We start from the raw sequence: 19,692 nt of genomic DNA, 5'->3' as shown, positions 1-19,692 counted from the left end.
CTCAGTGAATATTGTTAATGACATGTATTCTGTGCTTATGATGTACCATGTTTTATTCTAGGTGCTTGTAGTAAGTTGCTACAAAATGATCCCCAAGGCATCATACCTTCCTAAATTCAGGCCTTGTGCAATCTCCACACATACTGAATCTGGACTGGTCTTAAAATTTGTTTTGGAAAATAGAATACAGTGGAACTGACAGTGAGAAAGTTCTGAGTTTAGGCCTTATGGGACTTAGAGCTTCTGCTTTTGATTTCTTGCTTTCTTGAGATGTCATGCAGTGAAGCTTGGGCTAGTCTCCCCGGGGAGGAAAGGCCATATTTATAGACAGGAAAACACTGTAGGCTGAATGACACAAGGAAGGAGAAGGCCCAGGCAACCCCCCAGTCACTCCAGTCATCCATGCTGCAACACCAGACATGTGACACTCCAGCCGCTGTCAAGCGGGCGGCTGGCAGAAAACACATGGATGAGCCCAATCGACGCTACAGGAGCAAAGACAAGTCAACCAGCTGAGCCCAGCCCGCACTGTAGAAACATGACTAAAGCAGTGGCTGCTGTTTGAAACTACTAAGTTTTGTATGGCTTGTTACACAGCAATAGGTCACTGGCATAGTTTACTGATGTGGTTAACTTTACATTTATACTTTTATGATCCCCATTTTACAGTTGAGGAAATTGAGGTACAGATAACGTAAATACATTCATGCAGCTAATGCATGGCAGAGCAGGGATTCTACCAAGGCAGCTTGGCTTCATAGCCCACCCACTCAATCAGCCCAGTAAATAGTTTCTCTGGCTTTATGTCAGCTGTTTTTGTTTGTTTGTTTCTAAAATAGCAAGGCTAGATTTCAAGCCTTGGGATTACGCAGTCTTTTCAGGTATCATTATGGACTTTGATCCAAATTCTTTCTTCTCTTGGGCTTACTGTTGGTCATGCCTTCCATGAAACATGTCTAATAATGCAAAGGGCCATAGAGAAGATTTTTATAGAAAAAGATACAGATATACAGATATACTGTAAATTTGAAACTTGGTCATGAGAAAGAAAAGGCATATCCTAAAGGAGATACACATTTTAAGGGCTAGTGACTGGATTTTGGAAACCCAGCATCCACTTCACTTTCTTTTTGTGAGAACTTCAATTTCCTTTTTGGGAATTCTTGTCAGCAACTGGAAACTATATAGGAGCTGATAACCAGCTCTCCTTCCTCCTCTGCCAAAGGAAGAGACACAAACTCATGCTGGTACAAACATAAACTTGTCCTAGAATTTGAGTTGCCGTGCAGAACGAGGACAAGAATACAGCATTAATTAATTATACTGCATGAGTGAAAGGGTGAAGGAATCCCGGCCATCAAGATTTATGGTTTTATGTCCATTGCATCAGCCATTGCAATAGCCTCCTCCTGAGATCTATCTCAACCCCATGTGGGTATCTCAAATTAACATTCTCTTTCCTCTCTCTCTCATATTCATTCTCATATTCCCTCTCTCTCTCTCTCTCTATCCCTTTCTCCCTCTCCCTCTTTCTTAGCTAACAACCCCAAAAACCAAATTAATATATTCATTTGAATATACTATTAAAAACTCTGATAATCCCAGATATCAACAACTCATATCTAAGCCTAGATATCCAGATAGGTTTAACAATTTAGTATATATAAATCTTCCACAGAACATGTTATTCATGAAAGCCTATGATGCTTTTAAGTACTCAGAACTTTTTGATTACAAATGAAACTGTATCACAAATCGCAAGAGTAGCATGATCCTAAGAAAATTTGACAAAGAAAATCACTACAACAAAAGCAAAACCCACTGCATATTAATCTGGCTTATGAACACAAGGAAAATATCCTAAATATTATATAAATATTATAAAAAGTAATAGACTATTACAAAATTTGGTTTATTCACAGAAAGCAGGGGAGATTTAAAATTAGGAAATTCGTTACTATAATATTGCTCATTGAAAGGTCAGATAAAAGACATACACCCGATATTTTCAGTAGTATTCAACCGAAAAAGAGACATTTTCAGTAAATAGATATCTTTTTATAATAAAACATAATACCCATTTTTTAAAAATTCTCTTAACTAAAAGTAAAATTTAATTTCTTAACATGAGAAGCAGTAAGTATCTGAAATCAAAAGGCAAGATCATATTCAAGGGCACCATTTCCCAAATCATGTCCATCAATTTTAGTATATCCTGGCCATTAAAAATTGCTATGTTCCAAGAGATATGAAATAGTGGTTTTAACAAATGATATTTTATAGCAGTTCTTTTTATATTATTTAACATCAACTGTGTTTGTTGATGTCCCAAAAGGCATATAGAATTAATTTGTCTGAAATTTATTGTTTCTTACTTCATGACTGGATCCTTTCATCACTGAGCCAGTTTGGGCACTACTTTTCCAAAAAAATTATTGGAACAAATTTCATAGTAAAAGTATCTCTATTAAATTCAGTAAAAGAAAATAAGGTCCACTTTATACAATTATTATAATTTTAGCTGATTTAATTAGAAATAAAAAATTAGGAAATAAAGAATATTGTAAAGGATAGATAGTATTTATCTCAATTTTTTTCATGGAACAGTTGTATAATGGAAACGTAAGAACATCAATTAAAAAGCTATTTGGAATAAAATGAAAGTTTTGTAACAAATGGATGTTATGAATGGGAAGGCTGGATATTATAAAAATCTATCCATTTGCTACAACATCAAAAATGTAAATTCTGAGAGAAACTGACAAATAAAAACTCATCAGGAAAAATAAAGGGGATAAATTTCCCCAGATAATTTTTTAAATTATGAGAAACCTACTATGGAGATTTTTTAAAATATTATGAAACTATAATAATACACAGTTTTGTTAGTATAGGATGAAAAGTCAAAGGACAGAATAGAATGCCCATACAGGTTGAGAATGTTAAATAATTAAATGTATGATAAAAATGGCACTTCAAATAAAAAATAAAAGGATGATTTATTCAATAAAGTGGGTTGGAACAATTTAAGTAAGAGCTCTGCATTATACCTACACATATATAAATTTCAAAGGAATTCAAGATCAAAACGATAGAGCGAATAAAAGAACTAGAGAAATATGTAGTTAAATATTTATTCTTGGAGTTGGGTTTGTCTTTCTAAGCATAAATGCAAAAAAAAAATTGTTTGAATCAAAGAAGGCTGGTTTAGAATCCATAAAAGTGAAAAATATCTGTATGATAAGAACAAATTGTAAGAAAATTATAATGTCTTTATCATAAAATAGTTTCATAAATCAATAAGGAAAAGGTAAACTCTAACAGAAATACCAGCAAAGAATAGAGACAATCTATCCACACCCATGTGTACATACACACAACACACACATACGAATGCAGACATTAAAATTGCCAGTGAAATGTTTTTGAAGACTCAACCTCAGTAGAATACTGAGAAGATGAAAATAAACTCTGCTCTCTCATCAGGTTGAGAATATAGAAATAATAATTATATATGATATTGGTTAAAGTATAGATATACTGTTAAAAATGCAATGATTTCTAGCAAAAGACAAATTGTCATAATTTCCATGAGGCAAATTTGTCAATTTGCAATAAAAACCCTAAAAAGTACACATATTGTTTGATCCAGCAACTCCTACTTTCAGGAATATATCTTAAGGTTAGCATCATTATATACACAAAGATATATACATATATAAGAATAGTTTATAATAAACAACTTTAATAATTCATAATTCATATACCATACAATTCACCAATTAAAGTGTACAATTCTTTTAGAATATTTACAGAACTGTGCAATCATTAGCACAATCTGGTTTTAGAACATGTTTGTTGACCCTGAAAGAAACCCCTTGCCTATTAGCAGTCAGCCTCTGTTCTGACCCTCCTCCTCCCTCTTCATTCAGCCCCAAGAAACCACTAATCTTCATTCTGCCTCTATAAATTTACCTAAAATGGACTTTTATATAAATGGATCAGACAATATGTGTTTTTATGTGTGTGACTGACTTCTTTCATTTCAGTATAATGTTTAAGAGACTCATCGATGTTGAAGCTTGTATCATTACCTGACCTCTTTTCATTGTCAAATCACATCTCATTGTATGTATACACTCATTTTATTTATCCATTCAGTTAATACACATTTGGGTTATCTTTGCTTTTTGTCTATTATGAATCATTTGCTATAAATATTCATGTGCATGTTTTTGTATGGATACATTTTCATTTCTCTCGGCTATATGGAGGAGTATTTTCTGAGTCGTATGGTAATTCTATGTTTAAGGTAGTGAGGAACTGTCAAATTGTTTTCCAGAGTGGCTACACCATTGGACATTCCCACCAGCAATGTATGACAGTTCCAATTTCTTCAAATCACTGCCAAATAATTGGTATTGTCTTTTTCATTATAGACTTTCTAGCCTGTAAGAAATGACATCGCATTATGGTTTTTACTTGTATTTTCCTAAAAGCTAATCACATTTCCCTAATAGCCATCTTTTCATGTGCTTACTGGCCATCATATATCTTCTTCAGAGAAATGTCTATTCAAGTCCCTTTCCCATCTTTTAGTTGAGTTATTATTATTAAATTGTAAGAGAATTGTAAATTCTGGACAGAAATACCTTATCAGATATATGATTTGCAAATATATTCTCCCACCTGTAAGTTCTTTTTTTCACTTTCTTAATGGTATCATGGGCAGCACAAGTTTTTAATTTTGATGGAATCCAATTTATCTTTTTTTTTCTATTGTTACTCATACTTTTGGTGTTGAATTTAAAATTCCTAACCCAAGGTCACAAGTATTTTTGAGTTCATTTTTGGGAGTGGTAAAAGGTGGAGGTCCAATTTCATCCTTTTGCCTGTGGATATCCAGTTGTTCTGGCACTATTTGTCAAAAAGACTATACATTCCCCCCATTGAATTGTCTTGGACATTATAACAGCACCACACTGTGTTTATTACTATAACTTTGTAGTAAGTTTTGAAATTGGTAAATGCAAGTTCTCTAACTTTGGTCTTTTTCAAGATTCTTTTGGCCACTTATCAATCCAAATCCAGAATTTAAGGGTCAATTTAAAAATCCCATTTTTGAAGGCAAGAAAACGTGATAAATTATAAGATATTGCCAAGTAAGAGCTAAATTAGCTAAACAGGAAAGATGATGTAGTAGGAGATACAAAAATGGTAGAGCAGCTGTGAAAGCAGGACTTTGGAGCAGACAGTTCTGGGTTCACATCCTGGCTCTGCCACTCCTTAGTTATTTCATATTGAACCTCACATTTCTGTTCTACACAATGGAGACAGTAATAAATACATTAGAAGGTCATTGTAAGAATTCAGAGATAAAACACGTTAAATATCCAGACCCAAAAGAGTAGTCAAGAAATGTTAGCTGTTAACAAATAAATGATAATACAAATTACTTAATATGATGTGTTTCAGATTTGAGCGCCTTCATGGATGCAGTGAATGCACTTTCTCTTCCGAGGGTCTATTCAACAATGAAGTTAGTTACTATCTGTTTCTGGCTCCCTATCAAGGGACATTGTTTCATCCCTACTAAATTCTCTTTTGTTTTTCTGTCTTGGAAACTTTTGTACTGCTAAAATAACTTTTGCTGACCATTTTGACCCTAGATTTTAGTTGACACAAGTATTCTGTGACTATCACTGATTTCCAAGGATTTCTATCTCTTCTAAATTTTTTCTATACTAATCCCTAGATTTTTCTTTTATGAATTTCGTTTGAAATGTCTCTGTTTGCTTTTTAATAGACAGGATTATACAATCAGCATTTTAATTGTTTTCATAAAATTAACTGATTTAACACAGAATTTTAGGTGTAGTCTTCAAGTTCTTTTTTTTTTCCTGGAAATTATTTAATTATAGTGCTCAAGAACTGCTTCTGTAATCAGACTAGTTACTTCTCATTTCAGATATTTTAATGACACAGCATTCTAGAGCCTTTATGAAAAGATAGCTTTCAGGCAAGCACGGATTTATTTCTATCAAAGCTTCCAGTATAAAAGTAAAAAATCAAATTTTTTCAGGTAATTTTTATTTGATCAACTGACACAGTACTTTACACCCTATGCTTATCCTGTCCTTTCCTCACCATGCCACAGAGCAAATGATGATGATGATTTCCGTGAAGATATGGTGAGAATAAATAATTACAATCAACATAGGTGCAGTCCTGACTGCATTACATGATAAGGAAAAACTGGGCAGGGAATCAGTAACACAAGTACCAGTTCTACAGTTTACTACCTTGACCAAACTTCTTCATAGCTCAGTTTCCTCAATGGATTTGGATTAAATAATTTCTAAAGTTCCTTTAAGCATTACGACATAAAAAAAAAAATACTATCAAAATTGCCTCTTGAATTCTCTGTTAAACCTAAGATCAAGAAGTTACAAACAAAGAAACCAAACCAGAATGCCATTTAGGACAACATTATTGATGATCGATAGTAGAATCTTGCTCTAAGATTTTGCTGAGAGTAAATTATAGGTGGGCATATTGAGTTTAGCTAACTGATAACTATTTTAAAGAAGAATTTGACAATTACATCCACCTATAAAATTAAACATATACATTTTCCTGCTATTTCATAAGCAGGCTAAATGAAATAAGCAATACATTTTAGGACTTTTCATTTCCATTTTATAGCTCTCCCTTAGGTAAAGCCATTCTTTAAAAAGGCAAAATCTATTTGTTAATCTACTTAGTTTAAATAATCTCTTGATTTGACATGATACATAATGTCTGAGAAATGTCACCCCTACAAGGCACCATAAGCAAGTTCCTTTGGAGCTCATTTAGATTCGGGGAAGACAACCCTGTTTTTCGTATGAGTTTGAGAATTTATATTGAATTGGTAATGATGTTTTTTAAAGTGGTTGATGTTTTTTTAAAGAGTAAAGAACACATATGATAGAATAATAATATAGTTGTTAAGAACTCAGCCTTTGGAGAATGAAAACCTCAGTTCAAATCTCAGCTTTCTCAAGTGTTATGTATGTGACCCAAGGCCACTTATTGAACCTCTATGAGCCTCAGCTTTTATGTTTATAAAATAAGGACAATGATATTACCTACCCCACTTCTTCTGATAGAAGATCAATGAAATAACATAAATAAAGCACCCAGCACAGTCCCTGACATGTATTAAGCACAGATAAATGGTAGCAATAATGAGATCATTTTGAAAGTGGGCTCTGAAGTCCACCAGCCCGTGTTTGACTCCTGGTCTAAACACTTATTAGTTCTGTAACCTGGGAAAATTCTTTAACCTTTTTCTGTGCCTTACTTTTCCCCTTTGTATAATGAAGACAATCATATCTACCTGAGGGTTGTGATAAGGATTAAATTGAGCTTCTATATGTCAAGCACGTAGCAAAGTGCCTGACATATAGTAACCCCTAAAAAATACCTACTATTATATTTTTATTGGATGAAGGTTGATTCTGTGTCTTAATAAAACATTTTCAGACAACTTAATAAGAAGAAAATTTGATATGGGATTTAACCAGAAGATATAAACATGAAACAAAACCCTGTGTCAGTAATGCAGCTGCTTTTATTTTGAAAGGTAGGAAGTTATAAATATCCAATACCTTATGCTTAATAGTCATGGGCAGGTACTTATATCACAAAAGGAAAGAACAGTCATTCTCTGCAATTTTAACAGAGTAATTAAATGCTTGGTTTGTCTTGATGGTGATGCCAGGGTTCTTGTTGAGGACTAGGGTATTATCTCTTTCAACTGGAACTCTCTCCACTAATTTCTGACACAATTCTAAACATCTTGACAATATCTCCAGTGCTAGTCCAAGGAAAGAACAGAATATAGATGTTTAAGGACACTAATAAACGATACCCTCTTTGGTTCAGTTCCAGTTTTCCTGCAGATGCCACTTGTTTATGTATTTATCACAGCCTGCATTTGACTGCGCTGTGCATATTGTGGAAAGCGAGCACATTACAATGATGAAAATGATCATCCACAGAGACTCATTTTATTAAGATAATTTCTGCAAATTAGAATTTTTCAACCAACAACCTCTCCTTATTGAGAATGAATCCATGTTGTTAAATAAGATACTGCCAGAAAAAAAAAGACATATATTCAAACAACTAACCATTGTTATAAAATGATTCATTACTAAAATACTGGTTTTGTTTAGGGGGGGAAGCACATCCAAATGTTTTTCATTAGTTCACTAGATTGCTATCCTGAATGCATTGTTCTTAATAATCTGGGATTTTCACAGACTAATCAGATTCTCTTTTCTATGAATAGTATCAAATTTGCTCATGAGGTTCCTAAAGGGTTTGTTGTTGTTGTTCTTAGACTGAATGCTGGAGAAAATTGGGTAATTTTATGGACTCATTAGGACAACATATGTCTAATTATATTCTTCAAAAAAAGCCTCCTCCAAACATTTAGCAGAAGTATAGATGAAATTGCCAAAAATAAAGATGAAAACACTAGAAGATTAACAATAAATCGAAACAGAGACTGATAGAGAACTAGGTGTAAGTAATTATCTAGCATACGGTAATTGCAAATTTTTTTAAAGTGCAAGTTTTTTGATATGTAGTCATTCTCAAATCATATTTTTGTTAAAATTGTGAAATGTCTCATCTTTGCCTATTTCTAGCTTATGTACTAAGAGTCATACTCAAAAAATAATGTTAAGTGTGGTGACTAATTTCTGGCCTTGTGATCACAAATCCAATTTGACTTCTAAGCCTTGCATCATATAGTCTCTCTTACTTCATCCTAAGGCCTCTATTTCCTACTCCTCAACATGATCTCCTGCTCTTGTCAGGTTTCTAATCTCAAAGCCTACTACATGCAACAGAGATCGCAACAAATATCTGTTAGGGAAATCTTCCCCTTTTGGAAAATGTTCCCTTTATCCTCTCACACCAGAGTCCTTATATTCTATGAATAAAAACATCTCCAGTATTCTAGTCCCATATGCCTTCCCATGAGTTTATTTTAGGAATGTTTATTTTGACTTGGAAATCAATATTGGAACTCTATATAAAGTAATGAGTCTGGGATTTTAGGAATTTTATTTTAGAAGCCTCAGTTTACATGCTTACTTCTGTAGGTACCCACAGAAAACTATATTTCTTTATTTATGAGTTAAATTGAATGACTTCAGACTATACTACAAAGCTACAGTAATCAAGACAGTATGGTACTGGCACAAAAACAGAAAGATAGATCAATGGAAGAGGATAGAAAGCCCAGAGATAAACCCACGCACATAAGGTCACATTATCTTTGATAAAGGAGGCAGGAATGTACAGTGGAGAAAGGACAGCCTCTTCAATAAGTGGTGCTGGGAAAACTGGACAGGTACATGTAAAAGTATGAGATTAGATCACTCCCTAACACCATACACAAAAATAAGCTCAAAATGGATTAAAGACCTAAATGTAAGGCCAGAAACTATCAAACTCTAAGAGGAAAACATAGGCAGAACACTCTATGACATAAATCACAGCAAGATCCTTTTTGACCCACCTCCTAGAGAAATGGAAATAAAAACAAAAATAAACAAATGGGACCTAATGAAACTTAAAAGCTTTTGCACAGCAAAGGAACCATAAACAAGACCAAAAGACAACCCTCAGAATGGGAGAAAATATTTGCAAATGAAGCAACTGACAAAGGATTAATCTCCAAAATTTATAAGCAGCTCATGCAGCTCAATAACAAAAAAACAAACAACCCAATCCAAAAATGGGCAGAAGACCTAAATAGACATTTCTCCAAAGAAGATATACAGACTGCCAACAAACACATGAAAGAATGCTCAATATCATTAATCATTAGAGAAATGCAAATCAAAACTGCAATTAGGTATCATGTCACACCAGTTAGAATGGACATCATCAGAAAATCTACAAACAACAAATGTTGGAGAGGGTGTGGAGAAAAGGGAACATTCTGCACTGCTGGTGGGAATGTGAATTGGTACAGCCAGTATGGAGGTTCCTTAAAAAACTACAAATAGAGCTACCGTATGATCCAGCAATCCCACTACTGGGCATATACCCTGAGAAAACCATAATTCAAAAAGAGTCATGTACCAAAATGTTCATTGCAGCTCTATTTACAATAGCCTGGAGATGGAAACAACCAAAGTGTCCATCATCGGATGAATGGATAAAGAAGATGTGGCGCATATATACAATGGAATATTACTCAGCCATAAAAAGAAATGAAATTGAGCTATTTGTAATGAGGTAGATGGACCTAGAGTCTGTCATACAGAGTGAAGTAAGTCAGAAAGAGAAAGACAAATACTATATGCTAACACATATATATGGAATTTAAGAGAAAAACAAAATGTCATGAAGAACCTAGGGGTAAGACAGGAATAAAGATACAGACCTACTAGAGAATGGACCTGAGGATACGGGGAGGGGGAAGGGTAAGCTGTGACAAAGTGAGAGAGTGGCATGGACATATATACACTACCAAACGTAAAATAGATAGCTAGTGGGAAGCAGCCGCATAGCACAGGGAGATCAGCTCGGTGATTTGTGACCACCTAGAGGGGTGGGATAGGGAGGGTGGAGGGAGACGCAAGAGGGAAGAGATATGGGAACATATGTATATGTATAAATGATTCACTTTGTTATAAAGCAGAAACTAACAAACCATTGTAAAGCAATTATACTCCAATAAGATGTAAAAAAAAAATAATAAATAAATAAATTGAATGAGCCCCACTTGTTTATTGACTTATGATTTATTGGGTTTACTTTACCAAATTTTAACCAGTTAATCAAAGAGTTCAATCAAAATTTATTTAAAAAATACCTAATGAATATTAATTTCTACGTTTTCCTTTCTGGAAACATAGACATGTTTTAATTTTTGAGTTTGTCTTTTTAAATGAAATTCTGTCCATTAACCAAACGATACAAAAATAAAATACAGCAGGAAAAATGCAGATGTGATAGGGAACCTAAAGATAATTACTACTGCAAGGCAGACATTTTAAGGAGCCTATGTCCTAGTAGAGATGTTCATCTTAAAAATAAAGAAACCACTTCAAGGAGGTAACTGATTGGTTCAAGGCCATTGATTATACAGAAAGAAAGGACTCTACCACAACAGTTTAAAATTTGTGAGCATATTACCATATTACATTGAGCAACAGACTCTAAAGAATGACTATGTGAAGAGTTTAGTGTTGTAATCAAATAAAACTCACAACCAAACTAATCTGATGCATATTTAATGATACGCATAATCATTATTGTGTTGCACAGTGATTAGTCATAATTGCTAAAGGCTTCACATAAATTACTATAATTAATATTGCCCTCACACAGTCAAACTAAATATTTCTAGGATTATGTGACGAGAAAGGAAAGGAAAAGCAACGAGGAGAAATGGGAAGCTGTTCTAATGGGAACCAAAAATTAGAAGAAACATAGAACTCATTAAGCTTAACTCTCTCTTTATATTAAGGAACAAACTGAAGATTAGAGAACGGAGTTATCTATTTGGGCTACCTGACTTCAAAGTACAAATACTGTTTTCATCTTTCTGGCATTGACTTTTTGGCTCTGAAATCTGTAGAACTTAGACTTTCCTGCCTTGTCAAAAGAGGGACTGGCAGTTGTGGGAGCTCACAGTAATACTTTCCTTTTTCATCTGTTGTCTAAGAACAGTCCCATTTTCTGTAGATGAAGGAATCAGGTAGAGTAAGCCAAGATTTGACTTCCCTCTCAGCAGTTCTAAACCAAACTGCAGTGGGAAGGGCAATTGCAGTTCGGAAGAGGAACTGTGCTGGGAATACATTATCTTCCTCTTCTGGTTCCCCATGCAACAGGCTGTGATGTCCTGGCTGGCTGTAGTAGTCATCATCAGAACTGCTTCACCAGTTGCCAGCCTGCTCACTTTCCCTATTGGGTCACTTTCCAAATTGGAAAATCAATGATTCACAGTGAGAAAAACGACAGATTTGGAGTCAGACATATTGGTGTCTCACTGGTTACATAATGCTAGTATTAAAAAAAAAAAAAGTGATGGATTATCTAAACTCAGGATTCTTTTCTTCTAGAAAAGATCCCATTGTATGTGCATGTTTCACCTGGTCTCCACATCACCTTATAAGATTGGAGCTTGGGGAACCAGTAAACTTATAATAATACTCGTCATGATTTTGCCATGAATAATACAGTTCTTTGTTTCTCTGACTCAGTAGTCTGTTTTCCTTTGTCAGTATCCATGGAATGTATTAGCTCTCCTCCACACAATGAAACTTATTTAAATAGTGTAAAACTCATGTTACAATTTACATTCAAGAAAGGATAATCATTAAATAGTATTGTGTTTATTCATCCAGGCTAAATAACACACATTGGAGCATATAGTAACTTCTCCCAAAGACCACACACAATTAATTTTTGATCAAGTGGAACACCCTGAGGGAGGTAAGTCTGTAGTAATTCATTCAGAAACCTGGAGGCAGATGACAAAGGTTGTGCTGCCAACAGAACATCTGATACTCCCCACGACCGCCCATGCCACACACACAGGCACACCATTTTGCTGCCTTCTACATGTTCGTAAGTAATAGGCGTGTGTTTTCCACAGAAGAAATTTAGTATAGAAACTTCTCTGTGAATAATTCTCCATAGAATATCTGTTTTTCAAACCCCCTGGACTATATTCAGGAGGAAGTAATTTGACGGTCACTTTTCCATAATTATCAAGCTGAGCGATTCATGAGGCTGAGAGGAAGTTTGGTCCCTAACTCTGCACAGGTTCCCATCCCTCCCCATCTTATATGTGAGGTACCAGGGCTTGTTCGGACTTTCTCATGAAGAGAGTGATGACTTGGGAGTATGAGAGCCTAATTCTGCATTCTGGCTCTCCCATTGTCTGCCTCTCTGTGAGGGCAAGTCATTCAACCTCTTTGGCCTCATTTTACTTCTGTATAAAATGGAGATGAGAATTCTCCCTGGGAAAGGTCACTGTGTCTGGCATACAGTAGGTACCCAGTGAATGCGACACATTGTTAACACTTCCAGGTCATACGGGGTATCAGTGGGAAGGAGAGGCTCTGATCTGGAGACGCCTGATGTTTCACAGTACAATCATCTGGAAAGCTTTCTTGTCCCGTAGCTCAAAAGGAGATAACTCACACAAAGCTCCAGGTGAACAATCTGGGAGGGATTTGGGGAAGTCCTTATAGGCCTACATTTGCCATGTAGGAGTAAGCCCCGGAGAAGTAACTCTGGGAAGCAAGGTGCCCTTGATCTGGAGCTACAGTGTTGCTTAGCACCTCAGGGCTTCTCTAAAATCTTCTTTTGACTTAAAATAGAACAGTATCTTTTCATTTAATCTTCAGAGAAAGGTATTCCATTCATCCAGCTCTTACCTCCTCACTGAGAAAAGGACAGTGATAAGACAAGGTTGGAAAATGTGAAGGCATAATCAAGGAGACAAATGCACTACTCTCTTCAGAGCCGGTCCTCAGAGAAAGATCGCGCCCTAAATTAGAGCAGCTAGTATGGAACGTGGCAATGAAGTCCAAGTTGCTTACAACTCCAAGAATATGCTACAACATACCTGAGGACTGAGGGCCATGGGGGAAGCTTTCAATTTCTTTATTGCTCTTTGTATTTAACTAACCCTAAATAAGAAAGTAAATTTAGGGTCAGGAATGGAAAGGGGATAAGGACACTGGAAAGAGAACATCTTACGGGTTAGGAGCACTTGCTTTTGAATCAAAGAGAGCAAGGTCCAAATCCTGGCTGTGTCACTAGTAAGTAAACTTTGCAGTTAACTTTGCCCCTCCGTGCCCTGGCATATATACAGGCAAGTAAGGAAAAGAATACTTCATGGGGGTGTCATCTGAGTTAAAAAGATAATGAGTGTATATAACACCTAGCACTTAATAAACATTCTGTACAAGAGAAATTAGTACTATCTGAGAGTAAAATTCAAGAACAAAACATTTTTGCACTCTAATAATTTCTTTGCACAAATAAATTTTGTACAAATTTTGATCTTTCCCACTTTAACTTTTATTAAACAAGAACATACAACACACACGCACGTGTGTGCACGCACTATATTTTAATGAAATGTTCCCTACTGAAGCTAGGTGCCTATATTTCCTTTCAGAGTATTTCCCAACTATTCTAATACACTACGAGGAAGGAAAAGAAACAAGTATTGACTAAGTATCTGCTGTGTATTGCTTTACTGAACGTTATACTAGGTGCTTTTTTCATTTAATTCTCCATTCTTCCAAGAGGGTGTTATTATTCACACTTTACGAATGAAGAAATTGTTCATCTATATAAACATCTTGCCAAAAGTCACTCATCTGGTAAGTGTTAGAGCTTGGCCTGGAATACAGACGTGTCTGATGCTAAAATTGTAGCTTTTCTGTGAATAGAAATCATTCCAAAGTTGATATGACATAGTGTTTCCCAAAATTCCATGATGAGAAGAATTCCTGAAGGTACTTGGTAGAAACATAAATTCTGGAGCCCCATTCAAATCCAAATCTACAGGACAGGGTCCTAGAGAAGCTCTATGTTTAAGGAGCACCCCAGGTGATTGCTATCATTTGCATAGCTTGGGAACATCATTAGAAAACAGAGATTAGCGTTCTAAGCCTGTATCTATTTATTTTTAATAGGTAGTTGTTTTAGTACAAAGAGAATTGTTTTGATATATAGTCTATAACATTAAATCTATGTTAGTGGCAAGTATAAACATTAATTCTGAGTCTTTAAGAAGAGTGGAAAAATGTCTTTAGAAATATCCCTAGAATTTTAACAACAAAACAAATACTGTAAATTATTTAAGGCAAATCATGTAGTCATATCAAACGGACTTCCCTGCTCTTCAGTACAATAAACCACAGAATGTTAAACTTTATGCTGATATTTTAAATATGTTGAAGTAGCTTTAAGTACAAATAAATTATTCATTATGAATCAGAACAGAATAGTACAAAGAACATAGCCTGTAGGCTCAGAAGACACAAATTGATCCCAAACTTTTTTCATTTCCTAGCTCTGTGGCTTTGAGCAAATCACTTAACATCTCTGGGCCTTTGTTGTTCCTTCTAAATAATACATGGGACAACATTTTCCTTGCAGGATTAATGTATGGATTAAAAGAAACAAAATATGATAAACAGTTTATGAATGACCTTTTATACAAAGTTATAAAAATAAGTGGCTTTTACAATCATGATGTCAGTACAAGTTACTGATCCTTCTCTGCCAGTCTAAATCCATGAATGTTTTCTAGTTCTCTGCCAAGCCTGAGAGAGGGGCATTTTACAGGAAGGCAGAAATAGTGCTATTTCACTGAAGATATCACCATGGCCTCTGGGTGATGTTAAACTAACACTGTCCCTTTGTATTATCAGCTACTTAGAGTTTAAGATCCACAAATCCTTTTCAATAGAGGAAAATGGAGAAGGACATCACCTTAATATTCCTACATATCTCTCCTATACATCTGCAACAAAGTTGTACTGCCCACAGCTATTTCTGACCATAATAGCAACCTCATAGACCTTGACAATTATCTAAGTCAGTACTTTAAAAATGCCTTTGAAATGTCTTGATTATCAGGAGTATAAAAGGCAGATTCAGTTCTAATATATTCTTAATAAGAATGGAGTAGGAACCATAATGACAAGAACTAGAATATTGTGTATAATAAGGATAAATTCTCAAGTGTGTAACTCGTTTGGACACATAATATGACCTTGAAATCACTTTACCCACCATATAACTGGAATATAAAAAAACTGCTTTGCCAAACATTTTAGACATGTCCTAGGCTGTATGAAACAACATCGCCGAAGTTGTTTGTGATTTCTGAAAATGAGCTACACATGTGGGGACAAACTCTCTTGGTTTATATCTGGCTCTCAGTATATTGGACAAATCACCTAAACGCCCTAAACTTTAGTTTTCTCATCCCTTAAAAAAAAAAAAAAAAAAAGTGTAACTACCCCAGAGATGAGATAAGGCATGTACAAACCATAAAGTGATTTAACAACTGTAGTTATAAAAATGATTTTTTTAAATTGGAGTATAATTGCTTTACAATGTTGTGTTAGTTTCTGCTGTACAATGAAGTGGATCAGCTATATGTATACATATATCCCCTCCCTCCTGGACCTCCCTCCCCCACCATCCCACCCATCTAGGTTGTCACAGAGCATCGAGCTGAGCTTCCTGTGATTTATAGCTTGTATTTATAATAGAGTATAAATCCAATGGTGGTGATAATGATTTCTAAGGTGACTTTATTTAGCTTTAATCAGTTTATTTAAAATCTCTGTAAATTCTGTGAGTGTTGAGCATGTTCTTGTGAAGGTTTGGGGAATCTCCAGCCAACACAGACATACACACTTAAATTATAGTTCCATTTTTTCCCTAATTTAAATCAAACTTAGCATAGTACGTATGGCTCAGATCTCCATTTTGATAGTATGACTTTGATTCTTCTCAGAGTTCTGTTTTTAATTAATTCCATTTTTACAACCACCCCTGAATTCTTCTCAGAGCTCCATCTCTTTAAACTCCTACAATTTCACAGCTATGGAAGGAGACTTTTACATCAGAAAGCTCACTAGTTTGGAAGCCAGGATTGTACAACATAGAACACATCAGTTTTTGTATTCAAACTGTGGTGTGCCACTTAACCTCTCTAAAACAGCTGTTTCCCCATCTGTAAAATGCAGTCTTTTAAAAACTAAATGAAGGAATATAAAGCCCAGTCTATAGTTAGTATTCTTTAAATATTTAATTGGTTCATTGAGATCCTCTGTTCTGTATGAGGCTGCTCTCCAATTAGCCCATTTTGATGCTGTTATCCATATAGATAATTCTGGTAGCACTCTGGTTTGCTCAGATAAGCAGCTAGCTAGGATCTCTAACGTTCTCTCTAGTTTGGGGGGAGCTGCAACTGAACGCAGCTTCCCACACAAAAGCGGCCACCTTCTCAAGGCAGAAGAGACTACAATCTCCTGAGAACCCCAACCTCTCCGGGTTTATGGACTTTCTCAGGCAGCTCCTATACAATCTGGCATCCAAACCCCAGCTTTCTGGAACCCAGGTCACCTTTTGCCCTGGGCGCCAGATTACAATGCTCACACGTTTGCCCTTTAAAGCAGATGGATCACAAAACTTCCCCCGAGAGTAAACCACTGGTGGCTGCAGCAACTTCACTTCAGTCCCAATGGTTCTACCTGAAAGGATGAGAGGATATGGTACTTGTGCCTTTTCCTACTGGCTCTGGTTTGTAAATTTCCCTCATAAACACCATTACTTAACCAATACAGTGTGGTGTTGTGGGATTTACCCTTAGCCACCTAGGTCTACAACTGTCATCCACCCTCTGAGCAACACCGTGGGAAATGTTTTAAGCAATGCATATTCTCTTTTTTTTTTTCTTTCTTTGATTATTGTTATCTTTTAAAATTTTTTTACTTTATTTTTTTGGCCGAGCCGCTAGGCATGCGGATCTTAGTTCCCTGACCAGGGATCAAACCTGTGTCCCTGCAGTGGAAGCACAGTACCCTAACCACTGGACCTCCAGGGAAGTCTCCAACAATCCTCTTGTTAATATCCTGGTCCCCTGCATTTCTCCTCTGCTGTTCCCTCCTCACCATCTGCATGGTTTCAGGAAATGACAGAGCGCATCTTAAAATGGTAAATCACCCTTTTCCTGAGCCTCTATTTTCTTATAATTTAATGCTGTATTTATGTGCCACCCAGAAAATATGGTCACCAAAGTAGATGGTTTCATTAACTTTTATTTATGCAAAAATGCTTCCTTACTGGATCTATCTACTAACTGCTAATATAGTGAGGTGCCAAGGAAGCCTTACATGATTTACGGATGTGATTGTTCACCTGAAATCAAGACTGCCCCCAAATCTAAGAAATATTTTACTCTGTACCTCGTAGTTGCTGCCTTTGCAGAGCATTGTATAACTTCCATGAGTACCATCAAAAAATCTTGCATTTATTTCAGAATGCTATGACTTTAGCAATTTTTAGGGTGTTGTTTCAGAAGGACTTTTTTTTTTTTCCAGTTCCTGTTAGTGACCCAGCAATCGTTTTCATGGCTTACCAGTCAAGTGTGAAGTGCTCTGATAGCTTGTCAACAAAACGTCAAATACTAGGGGAGAGACTCTATGAGTATTATTGTGATTGATTGCTTTAAATCTTTCTGCTCCCAGCTGCTCCTTGGATATTGTATCAAGGAAGATGGAAACTGTAGAGGAGACATTTTGAATATAGTAAAAGCTGTCCTCTGTAACTTTATAGAAAGCAGAGAAAAGAGCAGGAGGTAGAGGACAAGCAGGGCTCCTGGGTAGATCACTGAAGGGAATACTGTCTGTAAAATGTCCGTGGCTTATAGAACAGCCAGGCAAGGTGAGCAAAGGAGAATATCCCATAGCCATGAGGCTAGAGTGCCACTGAGTTAAGAGTCCTGGTTGTTTTCTGGTGGCCCTGCCTGGATTTCACAGTGGAGAAAAATGTTGCTTCCTTTAATAATCTTAATTATCCAAAGACACAGGAGACAAATTGGAGGGGGGAAAAACATGGGCTCAGATTCCACTTTAAGAATTGCTATTCCATCTAATAAACACCATCATCCACCTTACTGATAAATTCAAGACGTTTGTTTAAAGTTTGTCTGGTGCTATGTTATACAAATGAATAAGGCAGTATAAGCTGCCCTAAGGAGCTTACTGTATAGATAATTCTAATAACAATGGTATAAGTGTTCTTGATCAGTAATAAAATCCCGATAGAAATATTTTTGTTTCTGGAAGACAGAATCCAATTTATGGTACAGATACTGAGCATAAGCAGGATCAAAATAGATTATTTCTTTTAACAAAGCAAACATTTGGATAATAATTATTTAAAATAAGCACCTTAAAAAGTAATAAATAATAAGCATAATACTCCTCCTATGGATGAGTCACGTGGAGCCTTCCACATAGCTACTCTATCCTGAATCTGTTCAACAAATTATTGAAAATGTTTGGTCTAACCAAGCCATCCCAGCCATCGGCCATCACTGAGGCTTATTCATAGGTATCTTTTCTCAGACTGAGACAGGAACACAAGATTTTCAATTAAGAGACTTCACATCAAAAAACTTTAGGTGATGTGTCTTTCCCCTAAAAGCCTTATTCAATTTTCCATTAATGTATCAAAACTTCATACAGAAACATTCTTTGAAAAAAAAGATAAATGAGTCCTACGATGTATTTGGTTTCAACATAGGAAAAAGAAAATGACAGGGGAAATAGGTTTTAGATATTTCTCAAGCAAAAGTGTCTCTATTTATAGCAGCAGCCTAGCACCCAATCCAGATAACAACCATTTCACCAGGTGGCTGAATAACTGCTATTCGGTGCCCACTGGGCATGAAAAGGCTACACTAGATACCTGAGGAGATACAGAGGGAAAAGTCCACAGGATCCCTGCCCTTGAGGAGTTAAAGTTTAAAAGGGAAAAGGGCAGGCTCATGTTGGGGAAAAATACATACATATATATATATATATATATATATATATATATATATATATGCACACACACACACACACACACACG

The sequence above is a fragment of the Orcinus orca genome, chromosome 6, assembly GCF_937001465.1.
Source record: "Orcinus orca chromosome 6, mOrcOrc1.1, whole genome shotgun sequence".
Lineage (NCBI taxonomy): Eukaryota > Metazoa > Chordata > Mammalia > Artiodactyla > Delphinidae > Orcinus > Orcinus orca.
Note: the sequence above shows the minus strand (reverse complement) of the source record.